Below are 19,816 nucleotides of genomic sequence, written 5' to 3' on the forward strand. Positions count from 1 at the left end.
TTTAGAGGTTTCACTGTAGAAAACTTTCATTTATTTAAATTTATCCCTAGGTATTTTATTTTTTTGGTAACTACTGTAAATACGATAGCTTTCTCGATTTCATTTTCAGATTGTTTGCTGTTTATGTATAGAAATGCTACCGACTTTTGTTATGTTGATATTATACCCTGCATCATTATTGAAATTGATTACACGTTCTAATAGCTTTTTAATAGTTTTTAAGGTATTTCTAAATATAAGATCATGTCATCTGCAAACAAGGACAATCTGACTTCTTCCTTTCCAATTTGGAGACTTTTATTTTTTTTCTCTAGCTTGATTTCTCTGGCCATGACTTCCATTACTATGTTGAATGAAAGTGATGAAAATGGGCATCCTTGTCTTGTTCCAGATTTTAGAGGAAAAGCTTCAAATTATTCTGCTTGGTATGATGTTAGCTGTATGTCATATATTGCCTTTAAAATTCTGAGGTATGTCCAAGTTCGTTGAAAGACTTTATCATGAGGAGATATTAAATTTTATCAAAAGCTTTTTCTGCACCTATAGAGATGATCATATGACTTTTGTCTTTTATACTATTGATGTAGTGTATCACATTCATTGATTTGCGTATGTTGAACCATCCTTTTTCCCCTGGGATAAATCTCACTTGATCATGGTGTATTTTTTTTTTAAGAAAGAAAGAGAAAGAAAAAAAGGAAAAAAAAGAGTAAATGGATAACTTCAACATGCTTTACCTATCAAGAAATAAAAGCTTTTGTCTCTTTTACAAGACCTTGAAGAGAACTAAACACAGCAGACTAAGCAATAATGAACTTTCTGAAATCACTACATAGTAAAAACCTTCAGAAGCCCAGAAAAACCAAGGAATACTGGAATTAGAAAGACTATTTTTGAGAGCCATGTGACAGACCAAGCAGCCCACCCCACAAGGATCCCTTCAGCAAGCAAAGAACAAAGGAAAAAAGCTCTCACTTGACATGTTCTCAAAACAATTTGCCTGCTAAATGTTAAAGCTATCACCCTCATGTACAACAAAAACACTGTTCTTAGTACACAACAATAAAATGGGAAGCACTCAGACTGCATGCTCTCCGTCTTACTCTCCCAGAGGAAGACAAGAACAATTATCAATGGCACATGGCAGGTGCAGTGAAGCAACACCAAGAGTCAGCTTCATGCTCAGGAGAGAACACTGTGCCTCCTCCTCATGGTTTCCAGTGCTCTACCCATTCAGAGAAACTTCTCTAGTAATGAACTATAGAAATGATCCCTGAAAGTATAGTCTTTGTAACTTTTTAATGTGCTGTTGGATTTACTATGTTAATATTTTGTTGAGGATTTTTGCACTTATGTTCATGATGATGATGCCTGTAGTTGTCTTATTTGTTACATCCTTGTCTGGTTTTGGTATCAGGGTTATGCTTGCCTATTACAATGAGTTAGGAAGAATTCTCTCCTTTTCTAATTTTTGGAATAATTGTAGAAGAATCCGTCTCAATTCTAATTTATAAATTTGGTAGAATTCAGTGGTGAAGCCATCTGATCCTGGGCTTTTCTTTGTTGGGAGGCTTTTTATTACTGATTCAATCTCATTGCTAATTATTGGTCTGCACAGGTTTTCTATTTCTTCCTCATTCTATCTTGGTTGATTATATGTGTCCAGGAATCTGTTGTTGTTAGTTGCTCCTAATAGTCTCTAATGATTCTATTTCTGTGGTATCAATTGTAATGTCTCCTTTTTGTTCTAATTTTTTTGGGTCTTTTCTGTTTTTCTCTTGGTCTAGCTAAAGGTTTATCTATTTTATCTTTCCAGAAAACCAACGTTTTCATTTTGTTAATCTCTTTTAGTCTCTATTTTTGTCTCCATTTCATTTAGTTCTGCTCTGATATTTATTATTTCCTCCCCTCTACTAATTTTTTATTTGGTTTGTTCTTGCTTTTCTTGGTTTCTTGAGGTACATCATTAGATTATTTGAAATCTTTCTACTTTTTGATGTAGGTATTTATTACTATAAACTTCCCTCTTAGAACTGCTTTTGTGAAATCCTATAGGTTTTGGTATGTTGTCTTTCCATTTTCATTTGTTTCAATTTTTTTATTTCCTTCTTCACTCTTCATTAACTCAATTATCATTCAGGACCGTATTATTTAATTTCCATATTTTTTCCAGGTTCCAACATTTCTCTTGCTACTGATTTGTAGTTTATTCCATTGTGTTCTGATAAAATACTTGAAGTGATTTTGACTTTTTTATATTTATGGAAGTATGTTTTGTTGCATAACATATAGTGTAACCTGGAGAAAATTCCACGTGCTGACGAGAAGAAGGTGTATTCTGCAGTTGTCGGATGAAAGGTTCTGTAATGTCTGCTAGGTCCATGTGGTCTGTAGGGTAGTTTAAGTCCAATATTTCTCTGTTGATTTTCTGTCTAGGTTATCTATCTAATGCTGCAAGCAAGTTTGGTGTTGAAGTCCCCATCTATTATTGTAACGGAGTCTATCTCTTCCATTAGCGCTAATGATATTTGCTTTATATATCTTGTGCACCAGTGTTGGGGGGGGGTGTGTGTTATTTATATCCTCTTGCTGAATTGATCCCTTTATAATTATGTACTGATCTTGTCTCTTTTTATGTTTTTTGACTTAAAGTTCTAGTTTGTCTAAGTATAGTAACTACTGAAGACTTTTGGTTTCTTTTTGCATAAATTATTTTTTCCCATCTCTTCACTTTCAATCTATATGTCTTTATAGGTGAGGTCAGTTTCTTGTGGGCAGAATATGGTTGGGTCTTGCTATATTATATATTTTTATCCATTCAGTGAGTCCATATCTTTTAATTGGGAGATTTAAACTGTTTATATGCAAGGTTATTAATAGGTGAGAACTTATTCCTGTCATTTTCTTCATTGCTTTTTGTTTGTTTTGTAAATCCTTTATTCATTTCTTCCTCTCTGATGTTTATCTTTGAGATTTGGTAGCTTTCTGTAGTAATAACATTTCATTCCTTTCGGTTTCTCATATACGTATCTGCTCTTTCAATAAGTTATATATTTTAGTGTGTTTTCACGGTGATGGAGAACATCCTTTCACTTCCAGATGTAGGTCTCTCTTAAGCATTTCTCATATAGTTAGTCTAGTGGTGACAAATCCCATCAGTTTTTGTTTGTCTAGGAAACACTTTGTATCTCCTTACGTTGTGAAGGACACATTTGGTGAATATAGTATTCTTCACCAGGAGTCTTTTTCTTGCTTTCAGTACTTTGAATATATCACTCAATTTTCTCCTGACCTATATGGTTTCTGCTGAGAAATCTGCTGTTAATCTGATGGGAATTCTCTTACATGTGACTTGATGCTTTTCTCTTTCTATTGTTTAGAATTCTCTCTTTAACTTTTGACAGTTTAACTATAATGTGCCTCAAAGAGGAGACTTATGTGTTAAGTATATTCAGAAGTCTTTAAGCCTCCTGTATTTGGATGTCTATATCTCTTTTAAGATTTAAGAAATTTTTATTATTTCAGGTTTCATAGGTTTTTCAATGCTTTTTTCTATCTCTTCTCCTCTGGCATTCACAATAGTTGAATGCTTGTTCACTTGATGGTGACCAATATGCCATTTAGGCTTTCTTTTTAAAATTATTTTTTCATTCATTTATGTCTGACTGGGTTATTTCAAAAGACCTATCTTTAAGTTTGGTCATTCTTTCTTCTGCTTGACCTAATCCACTGTTGAAGGTGTCAACTGTATTGTTATTTCATTCATTAAATTTTTCAGTGCCAGGAATCCTTTTTTATGATATGTCATTAATGTTTTTTTAATTGTGTGGTGGTAGGATGGTAACAGATGCTCATAATAACTTTGTTTGTAAATATGTATTCTTTGATTTAACCCACCAATACTACTACTACTACTGCCATCATTCACTGATTCACCAAAAATTGAATAAATAATTGTCTTACTTGTTTTTATTAATCTTTCTTACATTTACACATAGTTCACATTTGTTTCAATATTTAACATTAGAAGGTTTTTGGGTCTTTATTTTGAAGGTTGGTGATGTTTTCTTGACCAGAAATATCACATAGTAACTTAACTCATTTATATTAATTAGCCTATGGTAAAATTGGTTTTGATATACAATGTTTTCCTTAAAGTCATAGTTTCCCAGAACCTATCAATGACAATAAGTTAGGACTTCCTGTACCATACTACCAGTTTTCTGTGTGTTAACGTTTTGTTTCTCAAATAAACTACAAATTCATGCACAACTCTTTGTTGCCCCTGGTCCCTGGATCTACTGTCTACCCACCTGTGTGTGTTTACTGATGATGATGACAAGAAAGCTATTTAGAGGTATCAGCAAATGTGAAGTTTGGCTTCTCACTTCTGCCATTTAAGTGTACAAAGGAAGTACTTCTGAACCTCAAAGAAGCACTGAGTGAAACAACAATGCTTTGACACTTAATCTCATCAATTTCTGTGGATAAATCTTCTCTAATGAAGCAATTATTTGATTGTAGTAAGATTTTCCATTGACTCCATGCTCAAAGAAGTGAATGATACAGGCAGATAGTTCAAAAAAAATTACACTTTTGTAGTCAAAATATCTTGTTAAACAGCATCATACCCAGAACCCCAAAAGATAAAACAGTTTTTAGTGCAGGTGCTCTGGTGGAAGCAGGAATGAGGTTATAATAACTCCCTCTCCTACCCACTCAGGGCACGGTACTGAGGAAAATACACATCAGTTTTACACAAAGTAGCTCTTGTTCCTTAATGGAGTCACAGATTCTTTTTCTTTTTGACTAACTTTCTTTACCTTATCATATATCTTTTTCTGGAGGCTGGTCGATGGTTTAAAAAGCTTTTCCTATGCCCAAGAAACATCATATTGGATAAATACCTCTAGATACTTTGTTAATCTCCTGAGAATCTGAAACATCATCCATGTATCTCATGATGGGTTCTTTCCTATGGTTTTCCTGTTAAGTTTTTGGCTTCCTACTCACATCCCATAACTTATGGGCCTTTATAACATTCACTGCTCATTTTTTTCTGGGAATCAGAAACCATGTGGACAATCAGCAAAATCCTTTGTGTCAGTTACTAATGAGAACAAGCTCTCCCGGGTCAGGCAGCTAAGATTTTATTAGTTTAAAACTAAACCAAACCTAAGATGCTCACAAAGTTGCTAGATTGGGTTGCTACTGAAAATATAAATCTGCTTGGTGCAGCTGGTTCCTTTCATTCAGGAAAATTATTTGCTGCAAGGATGTTAATGAAATTAGACCCTGCGATTCTATTATGTGCTACTGCCTTGCAAACCAATATTTCCGTTTTACTTTACTACTTCTGAAGATTGCCTTAGATTTGCCTCTGTTCTTTGCCACCTCATCTCCCTCCATTCCTCCCTTCTTTTAGCTTTCCTTCTCTCTCTCCTTTCTTTTCTTTATAGTCATAAGCCATTTTCTAGTCACAAATAATAATAATTCCATTGACATTACTGGTAAGGTCACTACAATCCTCAGGTGGTTAAAGGCATGGTGTCCCTTAAATAAAACAACCACGACATCCCCTATTTTGCATTATTTCTCACTTTAGCACAGTTATCAACATAAATCATGTTTAACAGTGAGTGAGGTGTAAAGTGTTTGTAAAGAGAATTTTTTTAAAGTTTCCCCAATGCTCTCATGAAATCCTTCTTAAGGTCATGGAAGATGCAGAAAAGCAAATTAAGAACCTCATTCATGGTTTCTTCATTCTCAAGAATATATTGCTATTAACTGTAAGAATACAAATTCACTGATTCCACTGAATTACACTCAATTATACTGGGTCAGTAAGCTTAAAGCAAACCAGAAGCTTAATCTGAATCATTTTCACAAGGCCTCCATTAGCTATAGCAATCATTCATGTAAGAAACCATTACTACACCCTGTCACCTACAAAACCTGGCACACTGAGACAAGCTTCCTGCAATCCACCCATCCCCCGTCCCCCAGGCCCCACCATCATGTACACACAGAGAACTGGGCTGACATTAACACAGAGTCTATCCTTGAAGAAAAAAACAACTTTTAAAAAGGCAGCATGAATGGAGAAGGCACTTCTCTGTCTCAGTGATCAGTGTAGACTGTCTACATGTATACCTCCTCTGTTTAAGCCTGAAGGACAGAAGGCTAAGAGCTTCATCTCCATGAATCAATGCCAATCAGCATTGCCATCCTTTTGGGAAGAACTCCTGAATCATAAAAATAACCCGGTTGAGGCTTTTTACCCTAAAAGATTTTGGCTGAATATTGAATAATTTTTATATTCATATTTTTAATATTTGTAAGTAGTTATCACTCAAAAATACTATCATTGAAACCATTTAGTACACAGCAACCTATTTGTGACATTATCCAAAGTAAGTCAACATAGTCTCTTCTTATTAAGAGAATATAACCTAAAATAAACTAGCTACAGTGAAGGAACAGGAGAATCAAACCACAGAACACACTTAGCGCACACACACAAACACACACGATTCTTCACACTGCAAAAATACAAAGGCATTGGTGCATTTTGCATGACAGTTAGTGTTAGGATAGATGGAAAGAGTAAATGTTCAGAAAATATCAGGAGTGGTCAGGGTGCAGTGGCTCATGCCTGTAATCCCAGCACTTTGGGAGGCTGAGGCCAGTGAATCACACGAGGCCAGGAGTTCAAGACCAGCATGGCCAACATGGTGAAACTCTATCTCAACTAAAAATACAAAAATTAGCCAGGCGTGGTGGTGCATGCCTGTAATTCCAGCTACTTGGAAGGCTGAGGCATGAGACTCACTTGAACCCGGGAGGCGGAGGTTACAGTGAGCCGAAGGTTACAGTGAGCCGAGATCGTGCCATTGCACTCCAGCCTGGGCAACAGAGCAAGACTGTCTCAAAAGAATAAAAAGAAGAAGAAGAAGGAAGAACATGTCAGGCGAAAACATCATCCTGAGAAAAGAGAGAGCTTTGAAGAGCTTCACAAAAGAAGCGAGCAAAGGTGAGGCCCGTGAGAGGTGAAGTGAGGAGTATGAGAGCAGATGGTGGCCAGTGAATAATATATGAATGGTTTTCCTACTCCGGAAACTTATAGAAAGTGTGAGGAAGTAAATCAATTCAACATTAAAAATGTTAACCAGAAGTTTTAAGAAAAATGTTAACCAAGAAGAATTGGCTATGCTAGAAAAACTGAAGTCAACAAGTGGACAGGAGGTTATCTAGCAGGATGAAGTGAATAAATCCCATATGCATAGTGGGTGGACAGGAATCCTGCAGCTTCTTGTATGGAAGTAAGAACATACAGAAGTGCTTCTTACTATGCTTACATGTCCTGCTCAAGGAGTCATGGCTAAATTTTAATTAGTGTTAAGAAATAAACATTAACATGCACTGTAAATAAAGCACTATGTTAAGATGAACCAAGATGGTGGTTTGGGGCTAATAATAGCAATATGGAAGAAAGGTGAGCATAAATTTCAGTGGAACCTGCAAGCCTCCGATATACTGCCCATGGTTTGGTACAGTAATGCCAGTTACTAGAAGTCATTTAATTTTTCCTGTTACTTTGCCTGTAACTAGGAAATTAAAAAAAAAAAATTAGCCACACCCATCACATTGCTGCTCTCTCAGGTTTGTGTCAGTGGTAATTAGGATAAATGTAATAGCCACAAAAACAAATATAGAGTGAATTTACAACTTATCTAAGACCAACAAGTATTAATTGAATATGTATTAATAATAATAAGCAATATGTACTTAAATAAAGGTACTATATTCTCTAACCTTAGCAATAGTTATTTGCTCTATAGATGATTTTCCCCATTCTTACGTTGAACTTGATCTCCAATCTGACATTTTCTGGGGCCTAAATCTAACTTGTATCAAAAGCCCTTAGAAATCAAACAGATATTGTACATTAATGTTCATAGTAGCATTATTCAAAATAATCAAAAGGTGGAAGCAACCAAAATGCCCATCAACAGGTGAAAGAATAAACAAAATGTGGTATATCCATCCAATGGAATATGACTCAGCCACTAAAAGTAAGGAAATTTTAATATATGCTACCAACATGAATAGATCTTGAAAATATCATGCTTGTTGAAATAAGTCAGACACGTGGAAAACCATGGTATGATTCCACTTGTATGAGATACCCAGAATATGCATATTCACAGAGAAAGAAAATAGAATAAAAGTTGTCTGGGACTAGGTAGAGGGGAGGAGTGGAGGTTGTCGTTTTAAGTACAGGGCTTCAGTAAGGGATGATACCAATGTTTAGGATATAGATCGTGGTGACAGTTACACAATATTATGAATGCATTTAATGGCACTGAATTGTACATTTACAATGGTTAAACTGATAAATATTTTTATGTATACTTTATTACAATAAAAAATAAAAAATTTTAAAGCCCTTTTCATTTATTTTAATCAAAATTAGAAAGGGCCTAATTTTAAAACCATAAACTAATGAAAGGATTATGTTAATTTTACCAAAAACTTCAGATCATTGAAAGTATCTCTAAATCATTTGCATTTTCTTTTTTGTTTGTTTGGTTTTTTTTTTTTTGAGATAAGGTCTAGCTCAGAATTTGAAATGAACATGATAACAGATCCCCTAGCTCTGTCACCCAAGCTGGAGTGCAGTAGCATGATCACAGCTCACTGCAGCCTGAACCTCCCAGGCTCAAGCGATCCTCCTGCCTTAGCATCCTAAGTAACTGGGAGGACAGGCACGTGCCACCAAGCCTGGTTATTTTTTTTTTTTTTTGTAGACACAGGGTCTCACTATGTTGTCCAGGCTGTTCCTGAACTCCTGGACTCAAGTGATCCCCTGCCTCCCCTCTCAAAGTGCTGGGATTACAGGCATGAGCCACTGTGCCTGCTATCATTTACATTTTCAAATACATATTTGTTTGTGAAGATATCAAGAAAGAATGAAAAGTTTCTGTTTACTTAAAATTTCAAAATAAATCCATGAGGACTGTGAACAAAAGTGAATCATAATGCTGACTCTGAAAAAATGGTTTTAATCTTTAGTAGGTTTTTAAAATTAGATGTGATTTAATGGGTATTAAATCTACTTACTTTTTATGAGTTTTCTAAACCAGATAAAATAGAAATGAAAGCACCTCCCAGGTTAATTTCACCATCAGCCCCAGTTGTGCCCTGGAGAGTCTAGGGGTCCCCATTCCCCATCCTTTATCCCTGTGAGAATAACAGAGATCGGTTTGCTGTAAGTTTGTCTCCACTCACTGCAGATCATGGACCTAGTGGAATGACAGGGAGCCTGCCAAGAAACATTCATGACTAATCTTCCCCCAGTCACTGATTCTCATGTCTGTTATACGTTAAGTATTCTGAAGCAAGAGCTTATGTTATTAATAATTTAAAAACAATTATATATAATAAATGTTTCTCCACTTGCTCCCTTACTGGTGGCTTAGCCAGCTTCAACCCACTAACATCATCATAACCAAGTCAACTTTCCTCTGACTGTAAGAATAATTCTTCTAAAACAATATTTAAACACAACTGACCAAGGGTTTACATAAACTTTTACACTTGTTTCTCAAGAGATCTACTGTGGGCAGTAGAGAATTAAAGACAGATTTTTGGAGGACAGTTACAGCTCAAAAGCGCTGTGTCTAACTGACAGTCCCCATGTTGGGGTTACCAGCTGAATAAATTTTCCAGGGCTGCCATAAACAAGTACCTTAGACTGAGTGGCTTAAACAATAAGCACATTTTCTACAGTTATGGAGGCTGGAAGCCCAAGATCAAGACATTGGCAGGGTTACTTTCTACTGGGATCTGTCTCCTTGGCTTGCTGATGTGTTCTCCCTGTGTCCTCCCATGGTCTTCTCTCTGTACAATGCCTGTATCCTAATCTCCTCTTCTTACAAAGACACCATTCATAATGGATTATCACATTTTAAGTTAATTATCCTCTTAAAGACCCTATCCAAATATAGTCACAATCTATAATACTGGGGTTAGGACTTCAGCATATGAATCAGGGAGGAACACAAATTCAGTCCAAAACACCAACTCAGACCTCCATTATAAATTAGTGTCTATAAAGATATTTTCCAATTTTTAAAACATTTGCTAAATTTAGGCCATTTTAGTTCACAATTTTGCCCTGAACTTGCATATGGATGTTGAGTTACTCTAGCACCAGGTGCTATGGCTGAACCTCTCACAGACCACGACATCTTCATTCACCGGCCTTGGCTGGGGATGTGCATGTACTCTTCTCCATGTCAGGGCACAGGCTTCCAATCCTCACCAAAACAATGCTAGCTCATTCTGGCACCAAAAGGCCATGGGAAACACTGCCCAGGCAACAGCTGGCAATCACAGATTTGAATAAGTTCTACTGTGTTTCTCTGTATTGCTCTAAGAATGGACCAGAACCATACAGTACAAAATATTCCTAAGTGACCAGGTACATAAAAGTAAGGAATCTGCTTTTCTCTTTCCTGAGAAAATGAAACACATTTCAAAACCCTGTAAAAGGCTTTAATTCTTGTATGCGTCAGTCTGAGCTAAGCTGCTTTAAATCCTGTTACGCACTACTGAGGACTTGAACTATAGGGGATCTGTTATCATATTCATTTCAAATTCTGATAACCTCTCCAGAATTTTTCTAAAATGCTTTTAGTCCATCTATTTGAGCATTGGGCCTTAGACAGCTCTCCTTTTATCTTCAAACTTCAAAGCATAACTTTGAAACAAAGGTTTACTTTTCTGCGGAATTCTGAAAGTTTTATACTGTCAGGGACAATCAGTTGGAGTTTTTTGAAATGTATCCCAACTCAGAAATAACTCATTTGCATTAGGGTTTGTGTACATTCAAACTCTACAACTATTCTAGAGTCCACCTATCCCCTGGACACTACTTGAAGTTTACTCTTTAAATACTAATCATGAAAGAATGAATAAGACCTACTATTTGATAGCACAACAGGGTGACTATCATCAATAATAACTGAATTGTACATTTTAAAATGGATAAATGCTTGAGGGGATGGAAACTCCATTCTCTGAGATGTGGTTATTCTGCATTGCATGCCTGTATCAAAACATCTCATTTACCCCATATATACATATATACATAGATATATATTTACCCCATATATATATTTACCCCATATATGTATATATTTATATATGTATATATATTTATATGTATATATATTTATATGTATATATTTATATGTATATATATTTATATGTATATATTTATATATGTATATATATTTATATGTATATATTTATATATGTATATATATTTATATGTATATATTTATATATGTATGTTTATATGTATATATTTATATATGTATATGTTTATATATGTATATGTTTATATATGTATATGTTTATATGTATATGTTTATATATGTATATGTTTATATATGTATATGTTTACATATGTATATATAATTATATATGTATATGTTTGTATATGTATATATTTATATATGTATATAATTATATATGTATATATTTATATATAATTATATGTATATCTTTATATATGTATATATAATTATATGTATATCTTTATATATGTATATATAATTATATGTATATCTTTATATATGTATATATAATTATATATGTATATATTTATATATGTATATACAATTATATGTATATATTTATATATGTATATACAATTATATATGTATATAATTATATATGTACATATTTATATATGTATATATTTATATATGTATATATATTTATATATGTATATATTTATATATGTATATATAATTATATATGTATATATAATTATATATGTATATATTTATATTTATCCCATATATGTATATACTTTTATATATGTATATATAATTATGTATGTGTATATATATATTTACCCCATATATACATATATGGGGTGTGTGTGTGTGTGGGTGTGTGTATATATATATATATATATATGGGGCATATATATATGGAGCATATATATATACTACCCACAAAAATTAAAAATTAAAAAAATTAAAAAATATTAATCACGAAGGTAGATTTTCTAAATATTTAATACAGCTGTACAGATTTGAAATTTTTAGTCCCGTAGCAATGAAGTAGCTACATCATAGCAGAAAGAACCCAGTTGGGAGTCAGGAAACACTTGGGATTGTATTGAGCTTTGTGTGACCTCTGAATACCATTTAACCTCTTTGAACCCAAGCTTCCTGAGTTGGAAAATGAGGATAGCGTTATCTCTCTTGCAATCATTATGAGGATTAGGTAAGAAAACGGATGTGGTGGTACCTTATAAACTCTAATGCCCTCAAGAAGGTGGTTGCATTTTTCTTGACTCTTTGGTGACTATGGTGGCTGATCAGCAGTCATCACTGCCCTTGCTTTGTTAGAAACACCAGGTGCTTCATAGCATGAGGCTGCTTCTTATCTTGACCTTATTTGGAGACTATTACGTAAAGAATACTAAAACACATTGTTTTCCAGAACACACCATATTCTAACAAGTTACAGTTTCATTCATCAAGTGAACAGTATTTCAAGGCAAATTGATCAGCTACCGACCTTGATAACATCAATTTAGCATTATGGATGAAAATCTCAAATGTCTCTGGCTCTTTAGCATTAAATATTGAGTGGAAGTGGGGTTTTTATTGACAGCTTTATTACTTTATTTTACTACGGCATGTTTTTATGTGACAGTAAAGCAGCTAAACACACATTAAATAAGTGCTGAGATAACTTGATAATGACCTTTCACAGATTATTTTCTCAACGAAGGTTAGTGGCAAAGAAGACAGGCAAATATGTTGCAAGTAGAAAGTAGGACTGCTCCTAGTTCTGATTGAGACAGAACTAGGAGCAGTTACTTAAATGTTTAAAATCTTTCCTGGGCTTCTACAGTGTGCCAGGCAATAGCGCACAAGAGAAAAAAAGGTAAGATTTAGGTCTTACACAGAATGATGAGAAAGCAAGAGAAAAAAAGCATAGTTCTAGCCTATGAGACAAATGCCTATATTGAAAGTGCCATGGCAGGACAGGGGCAGGGCAAAGACTCTGTCTGGTGAGTAAAACAGGCATTCCTGTTCCTTTATACCGACAGGCCCCAAACTTTTTGGCACCAGGGACCAGTGTTGTAGAAGACAATTTTCCCACTAACCAGGTTGGGGGGATAGCTTCGGGATGAAACTGTTCCCCCTCAGATCATCAGGCACTAGATTCTCATAAGGAGCTTGCAACCTAGATCCCTCGCATGCACAGTTCATAATAGGGTTTGCACTCCCACGAAAATCTAATGGCCGCTGCTGATCTGACAGGAGGCGGAACTCAGGTGGTGATGCTCGCCCGCCTCTGGCTCACTTCCTGCTGTGCAGCCAGGTGTACCTGGTTGGCAGTCAGGGGGTTGGGGATCCCTACTTTATATGAAAGTATATGTGTTTGACAAGCAGAAAAGAGGAGGAAAAGGCATTTCTGAGAAAGTGAACAGCACTGAAAAGACATGGAAATAGGGAAGAGAATGCCAGAATCGTGGCGAATGCAGATAGTGCCAAATAGGAGCTATCAGGAGGGCCTGGTCAGGGCCCTGAGTCATGAATGTGAGGCCTCACAATCCTTGTAGAAGCTTCCTGACTTTCAATAAACCTCAGAGAAAGATACACCATCACACGCCACATAACAACATTTCCATCAACAACAAACCACATATATCACTGTCATCCCATAGGAGTATGCTGGAGCTGAAAACTTCCCGCCGCCTAGTGACGTCCTAGCTGTCCTAACGTCATAGCACAACACACTACTGAGGTGTTTGTGGTGATGGTGCTGTAAAGAAATCTACTGCGCTGCCAGTCATATAAAAGTCAAGCACATACAATCATGTACAGTACCTAATACTTGCTAATGATAATAGACAACTATGTTACTGGTTTATGGATTTACTATAATATACTTTTTTAACACTTATTTTACAGCGTTCTACTTATACTAAAAAAAAAAAAGTTAACTGTGAAGCAGCCTCAGGCAGGACCTTCAGGAGGTAGACAGCAGAAGGCCTTGTTATTCTGGGAGATGACAGCTCCATGAGTATTACTGCCTCCTGAAGACCTTCCAGTGGCAGAGGATGTGGAGGTGGGGCCAGTGCTATCAGTGATCCTGACCCAGAGTAGGCCTAGGCTAATGTGTGTTTGTGTTTTAGGTATCAAAAAAGTTTTAAAAGTAAAAAAAAAAAAAAGTAAAAACTTAAAAACAGAAAACAGCTTATAGAATAAGAATATAAAAAAGAAAATATTTTGTACAGTTGTACAATGTGTTAGTGTTTTAAGCTAAGTGTTATTACAAAAGAGTCAAACAATGAAAAATGCATTGAAACGTTTCTAAGGTACAAAAGTTTAAGGAAGCTAGGGTTAATTTATTATTAAAGACACAAATTTAAAAAAATAAATTTAATGTAACCTAAGTGTACAGTGTTTGTAAAGTCTACAGTGGTGTACAGTAACGTCCTAGGCCTTCATATTCACTCACCTAAGTGTACAGTGTTTGTAAAGTCTACAGTGGTGTACAGTAATGTCCTAGGCCTTCATATTCACTCACCACTAGGTCCCTGACACCCAGAGCAACTTCTAGTCCTGCAAGCTCCATTCATGGTGGATGTCCTGTACAGGTGTGCCATTTTTATCTTCAATACCATATTTTTACTGTACCTTTTCTATGTTTCAATGTTTAGCTACACACATACCATTGTGTTCCAAGAGTCTACAGCATTCAATACAGTAACATGCTCTACAATTTTGCAGCCTAGGAGCCTTGGCTATACCATATAGCCTGGGTGTGTAGCTGGCCCTGCTACCTCTGATTGGGTAAGTACACTCTATGATGTTCACAAAATGACCAAATCACCTACAGATGCATTTCTCAGAATACAGCCCCATTGCTTAAGGATGCATGACTGCATATACTTCATACTCATATATATTTCAGTACTTTGTCCTGTCACATCACAGTCATTCCTCCGGGGCAAGTATGGGAGCCAGAGAGCTTCAGTTGGAAGATCAGGTGGGAAAAGTATAGGGGTTGGGGTGGAGGGGAGACTGCCTCACACTTTAATTGATGTAAGTGGCTCCATGGAGGAAAAGATAATGATCATTCATTGTTGATTAGGCACTAATGCAGACTGAATCACATGGACTCAGTCTCCAAAATATCTGTTGAAAGCCCACACTAGGCTAGGTGCTGTGTGTGCATTCATAGACAGGCAGATATGGTTCCTGAAGATTTCAGGCTTCCAGTGTAGCAGGGATATTAGACGTTTAAAAAATAATAAGGGAATGCACGACTCCATTGTCCAGAGATTGCTTAGGGAAAGCCTCCCTGAGGAGGGGATATTTAAGTAGAGAGTGAAGGTGGGGTTGGTGGGCGGGGGGCAGAGAGGTAGGAGTAGTAGAAAACCAGCGGGAGAGGAGGTGTGATTCTACCTTCATGGTGCTTCATAAGCAGGAAGAGCACCTTGATCTCAAGAAAATGAAAGTGCTAAGGCTGAAGCTAAGAAAGCAGTGGGGAAAAATGAGGGGAACTGATGGAGAGGGGGCCAAAGCCAGATGATAGGGGAATGTGCGCCAACCACTCATTTCCATTCCCAGAGTGCCTTCGATGGCTCAACTCAGGCACAGTAAGCAAGCCAGACAAAAGCCCTGCCAGGCCAGCTCATGCTCCAGTGGAGGGAGACAGATCAACACATGAAATCTCAGCATGTAGCATGCCTGGCTGTGAGAAGAATTATGGAGAAATGGGAAGCAGGCAACGGGGAGGAGGATAGGGGAGCTGTGTGTTAAGGAGTCTCTCACTGTCCATTTTTGCTTAGAAATGGTAGGACTGAATGTGCATTTATAAAAGACCTCTGATGGCTGGACACAGTGGCTCAAACCTGTGATCCCAGTGCTTTCAGAGGCAGAGGTGGGAGGACTGTTTGAGCCCAGGAGTTCAAGACCAGCCTGGGCAACATAGTGAGGCCCAGTCCCTACAAAAATTTTAAAAATTAGCCAGGCGTGGTGGCATGTGCCTGTAGTCCTAGCTACCTGGGAGGCTGAGGCGGGAGGATCACTTGAGCCCAGGAGGTTGAGGCGCAGTGAGCTGTGATCACCACTGCACTCCAGCCTGGGTGACAGAGCAAGACCCTGTCTCTAAAAATAATAAAAATAAAATAAAAAGATATCTGGCTGTAGGGTAGAGCAACTCTAGGGGGCAGCAGAGCGAACATGGGTGCAATAAGGAGCCATAGTAGTGGCTGAGGCTAGGCAAGCGGCATTGCAGAGAAACCTCCGAAACACCAAGACACCTAGGAAAGAGAGTACATGAGATTTATGATTGATGTGGTGCAGAGGTGAGGTAGTAGAAAGACTCAAGGGCAATTCAGGTTTCTGGCCGAAATGAGTGGGCAGTTTGAAGTACTGATTCAGGTAAGAGACACTGGTAGAAAAAAATATTTTGTGGGGCTGCGAAGACAGGCACGGCCAAGGGGGAGGAGTAAGACGCTCAGCTGCATTATAGAGCAGAGGAGTTGGAGATGTCCAGGGAATCCATGTGGGGTGTCCAGGAGCCAGCATGCCCAGAGGCAGGAGCGAGAGCTGGGCTGAGGACACAGCCCTGGAGATGTGGGCATCTGGGAGGGATCAACCCAGGGCGGGACAAGGTGGCCCCTCACCCTCAGTCCTTTTCAGGCAGAAAGAGGAAGTGTGTCCCAAGTCACTTCACTGGAAATGCCAGTGCAGCCTGTTCCCCAGCCTCCAAGCACCATCCCAGCCTTCTCCTGTGTCCGCTCCACACTTCCGCCAGCGGACTGCAAGGTGACGAGGGAACACTTAGCACAACACAAAATGCCAGTGCCTGGGCTTTTGCAGTCTCATTTTTCGACTTTGTATTTCATTTCTTCTATTATATTAAAAACGATGTCGTTTCCTGAGAATAAATTCCTGGAAAAAAATATGTAATGCAAATACATATTATGAGCTCTGCACGATCTTTGGGAAAAGAAGGTTTAATTTCAACAGGTATTTTTCATTTGGACTAATAAATATGTCATGTAACACGTTAACCATTTGTCTCAAATGAAACACCTTAGATACATAATCTGCCCAAAAGAGATGTTTAGCTTAGATCTGCATTTCAAAAAATGTTTCCAAAGGTATCCAACCAATGAACCTATCGGTAATTACAAATTGCCAACTATTGTAATTTCTGCCTCCCAAATCCCAAATAGTTTTATGTACATAGAAACCCATATTGTTGATGTCTTTGGAAGTCAATCTTAGAAACTCCAGGATTCTATCCTAGAAGGGAATGCTTCTGTGTTTTTTATATACTTAGACAGGGTCAGACAAAGGTGGCCAGAACAAAGGACTCTACAGTGGCGGGTCAGTGATTTCCTCAGTTGGCTGGACATAGATCATCTGCAGAAATCATCTCTCTGCCCTCCCTTTTGTTTTCAGACACTTTGGCAACAGCTATAGCTTCAATATAGCCAGGAATGAAATTAAAGACCCAGCTTATAGATAAGGTCACCCAGGCAACATTCAATTTTCTTTGCCATGGGCCTATGGCTCAGTGGAAATACAGGTGGGGAGCCCAGAGCTAAGTTCTGTCAGCTCCATGGTGAAGCACTGTTTTTTAAAGGTCGCTACACGCAATTCTGAGGGTGGAAAGAAATGTCTGAGTTTTCAAAAAAAAATCATATAACATTATTGGAATTTATATGAAAGAATACTCTGTCATGTGCTCACAGACCCTTCATAATGTTTCATATCCTAACCTTAATAATATGATATAAACCTTTTTAAGAATTAAAGCTGAGACTGATCATTATGTAGTAAGATCCACGTATAATATTGATAAAGTATAGAATAAGAGTTATGATTTCACAGTACTACAAAGAAATTCTTTATAAAAGAAAAAGATATATGCCAAGCTAACGTGTCAAACAGAGAAAGTGTTACCAACATTCGCCTCGTAAGTTAGCATGGCAGGCTCACCAAGAGCTTACTTGCAGACAAAACAATTAAAATGACCACTTCACTAAGTCTAGATATCCTTTGGGCCACGAGGCATATTTAATGGTCAAATTGAGTCCATTTAGTGGTCAAATAGAGTCCCGTTTTATAATTTAAAATAAACTGTTTACAGCAACATGCAAACAAAATAGAAAAACAATGGAGATGGTCAGCTGGTTTTCCATTCTAGTTCTTAGTAGAGTTACAGCTAAATGACCCTGGCAGATAAATATCTCTCGGTGTTGAATAACCCTGTCAGCTTATATCTGTATGTTCTATACGACTAGTCACCCCACTTGGTTCACGTCAGTTTTATCTGGCTCTGTCTTGAAGTGAAAGATTCTTACTGTCCAATCCCATCCTTAAATCAACCCTAAGCCAGAGCTATTGAGCAGACTCACAGAGGCTGGCTTTGTAGTGAGGCTAAAAGCAAAGTGCGCTGAGAGGGGCAGGCACCAGTTATCAGAGGGTGTTGGTAACAGTGGCCTTGCCAGGCACTTCTGTAAACAGACGCACTGCAAAACTGCACAAGTCGTTTCCTTACTCCCAGCCTCAGTTTCCCAGTCAACAAGATTTGAGTTAGAGGAAATTATGAAGAAGTCAGTTTTTTTCTTTCAAGTATATTCTGTCCAGAACTGTGAGGAGTCTGAAACTTAATCAAGTTTCAAACCTACGAGTTTGCCTGCCACTGTTTCATGGATGCTGGCAAAAGACAGGAGACTCCTGGGCCAGAGACATAGAACTGCATTATGAACAACAAAGCAAATACATGAGCTTTGGGTTCTTGTTGGTTCCCCTTGCCCCCAAAGTCTCAAGGGAGAATACAGAGGAATCCAAGTTGATGCTACACATGAAGTCGGTTTGTATCACAGCTAAAGAGCCCTGAGTTAGGAAAACCAAATCTTTTATTATGGGCAGTAAGCAAACCTGCCTACCCTTTGCTCTCAAGAGAGACATTATCTTTCTTATGTTGGACAACTAGAAAGCTCATCCAGTGCTCCAGAGAGAGACACTATCTCTATATTCCAAGGCTGTTCCCTGGACCAGAACAAAGGCCATCGGTGCCTCTGCTTGCAAGGTGTGCACGTGTGAGGGACCCACGGTGAAGTGCATGCCAACATCCTCTAAACAACTCAGGAAGCTGGGTGCGGTCACTCACGCCTGTAATCCCAGCATTTTGGGAGGCCGAGGAAGGCAGATCACCTGAGGTCAGGAGTTCTAGACCAGCCTGGCCAACATGGCAAAACTCTGTCTCTACAAAAATACAAAAATTAGCTGGGCGTGGTGGCAGGTGCCTGTAATACCAGCTACTCAGGAGGCTGAGGCAGGAGAATTGCTTGATCCCAGGAGGTGGAGGTTGCAGTGAGCCAAGATCACACCATTGCACTCCAGCCTGGGCAAAAAGGGCAAAACTCTGTATCAAAACAAAACAAAACAAAAACAATTCAGGTATTATTAATTTATTTCATTATAACTGGAGCTAAGGTGAGATCCATGCTAAATATGAGGAATGGATTTCCAATTGATCCCCATAGTTAAATCTTCTAATATCCATGTCACAATCAAGCTTTTTTATTGTTAAAATCAAGCTTTAAAAAAAAAAAACCAGCAAGTTTCTTTGCAGATCTCAATTCTGACTGATAGTACTTAACAAACGAATACATTTACTCAAGAAAAGAAATAAATCTTACCCAATTTCTCAGTAGTCATTTGACTACAATTATTATATTCAACTCATA

The 19,816-nt window shown here is 37.4% G+C and overlaps 1 protein-coding gene and 1 non-coding gene across 20 annotated transcripts in view; both read right to left on the bottom strand.

Moving 5' to 3' along the window:
• PTPRM (protein tyrosine phosphatase receptor type M) overlaps positions 1-19,816 on the bottom strand; it is an 826,562-nt gene that overhangs the window by 403,852 nt on the left and 402,894 nt on the right. The gene's annotated exons all lie outside the window — the stretch shown is intronic.
• On the bottom strand, positions 1,074-1,289 carry LOC112437829 (small nucleolar RNA U3). The gene has a single exon (XR_003026334.1). It is a non-coding gene; the product is annotated as a small nucleolar RNA U3 (small nucleolar RNA).

This window comes from Pan paniscus, chromosome 17 (assembly GCF_029289425.2).
Source record: "Pan paniscus chromosome 17, NHGRI_mPanPan1-v2.0_pri, whole genome shotgun sequence".
Classification (NCBI taxonomy): Eukaryota; Metazoa; Chordata; class Mammalia; order Primates; family Hominidae; genus Pan; species Pan paniscus.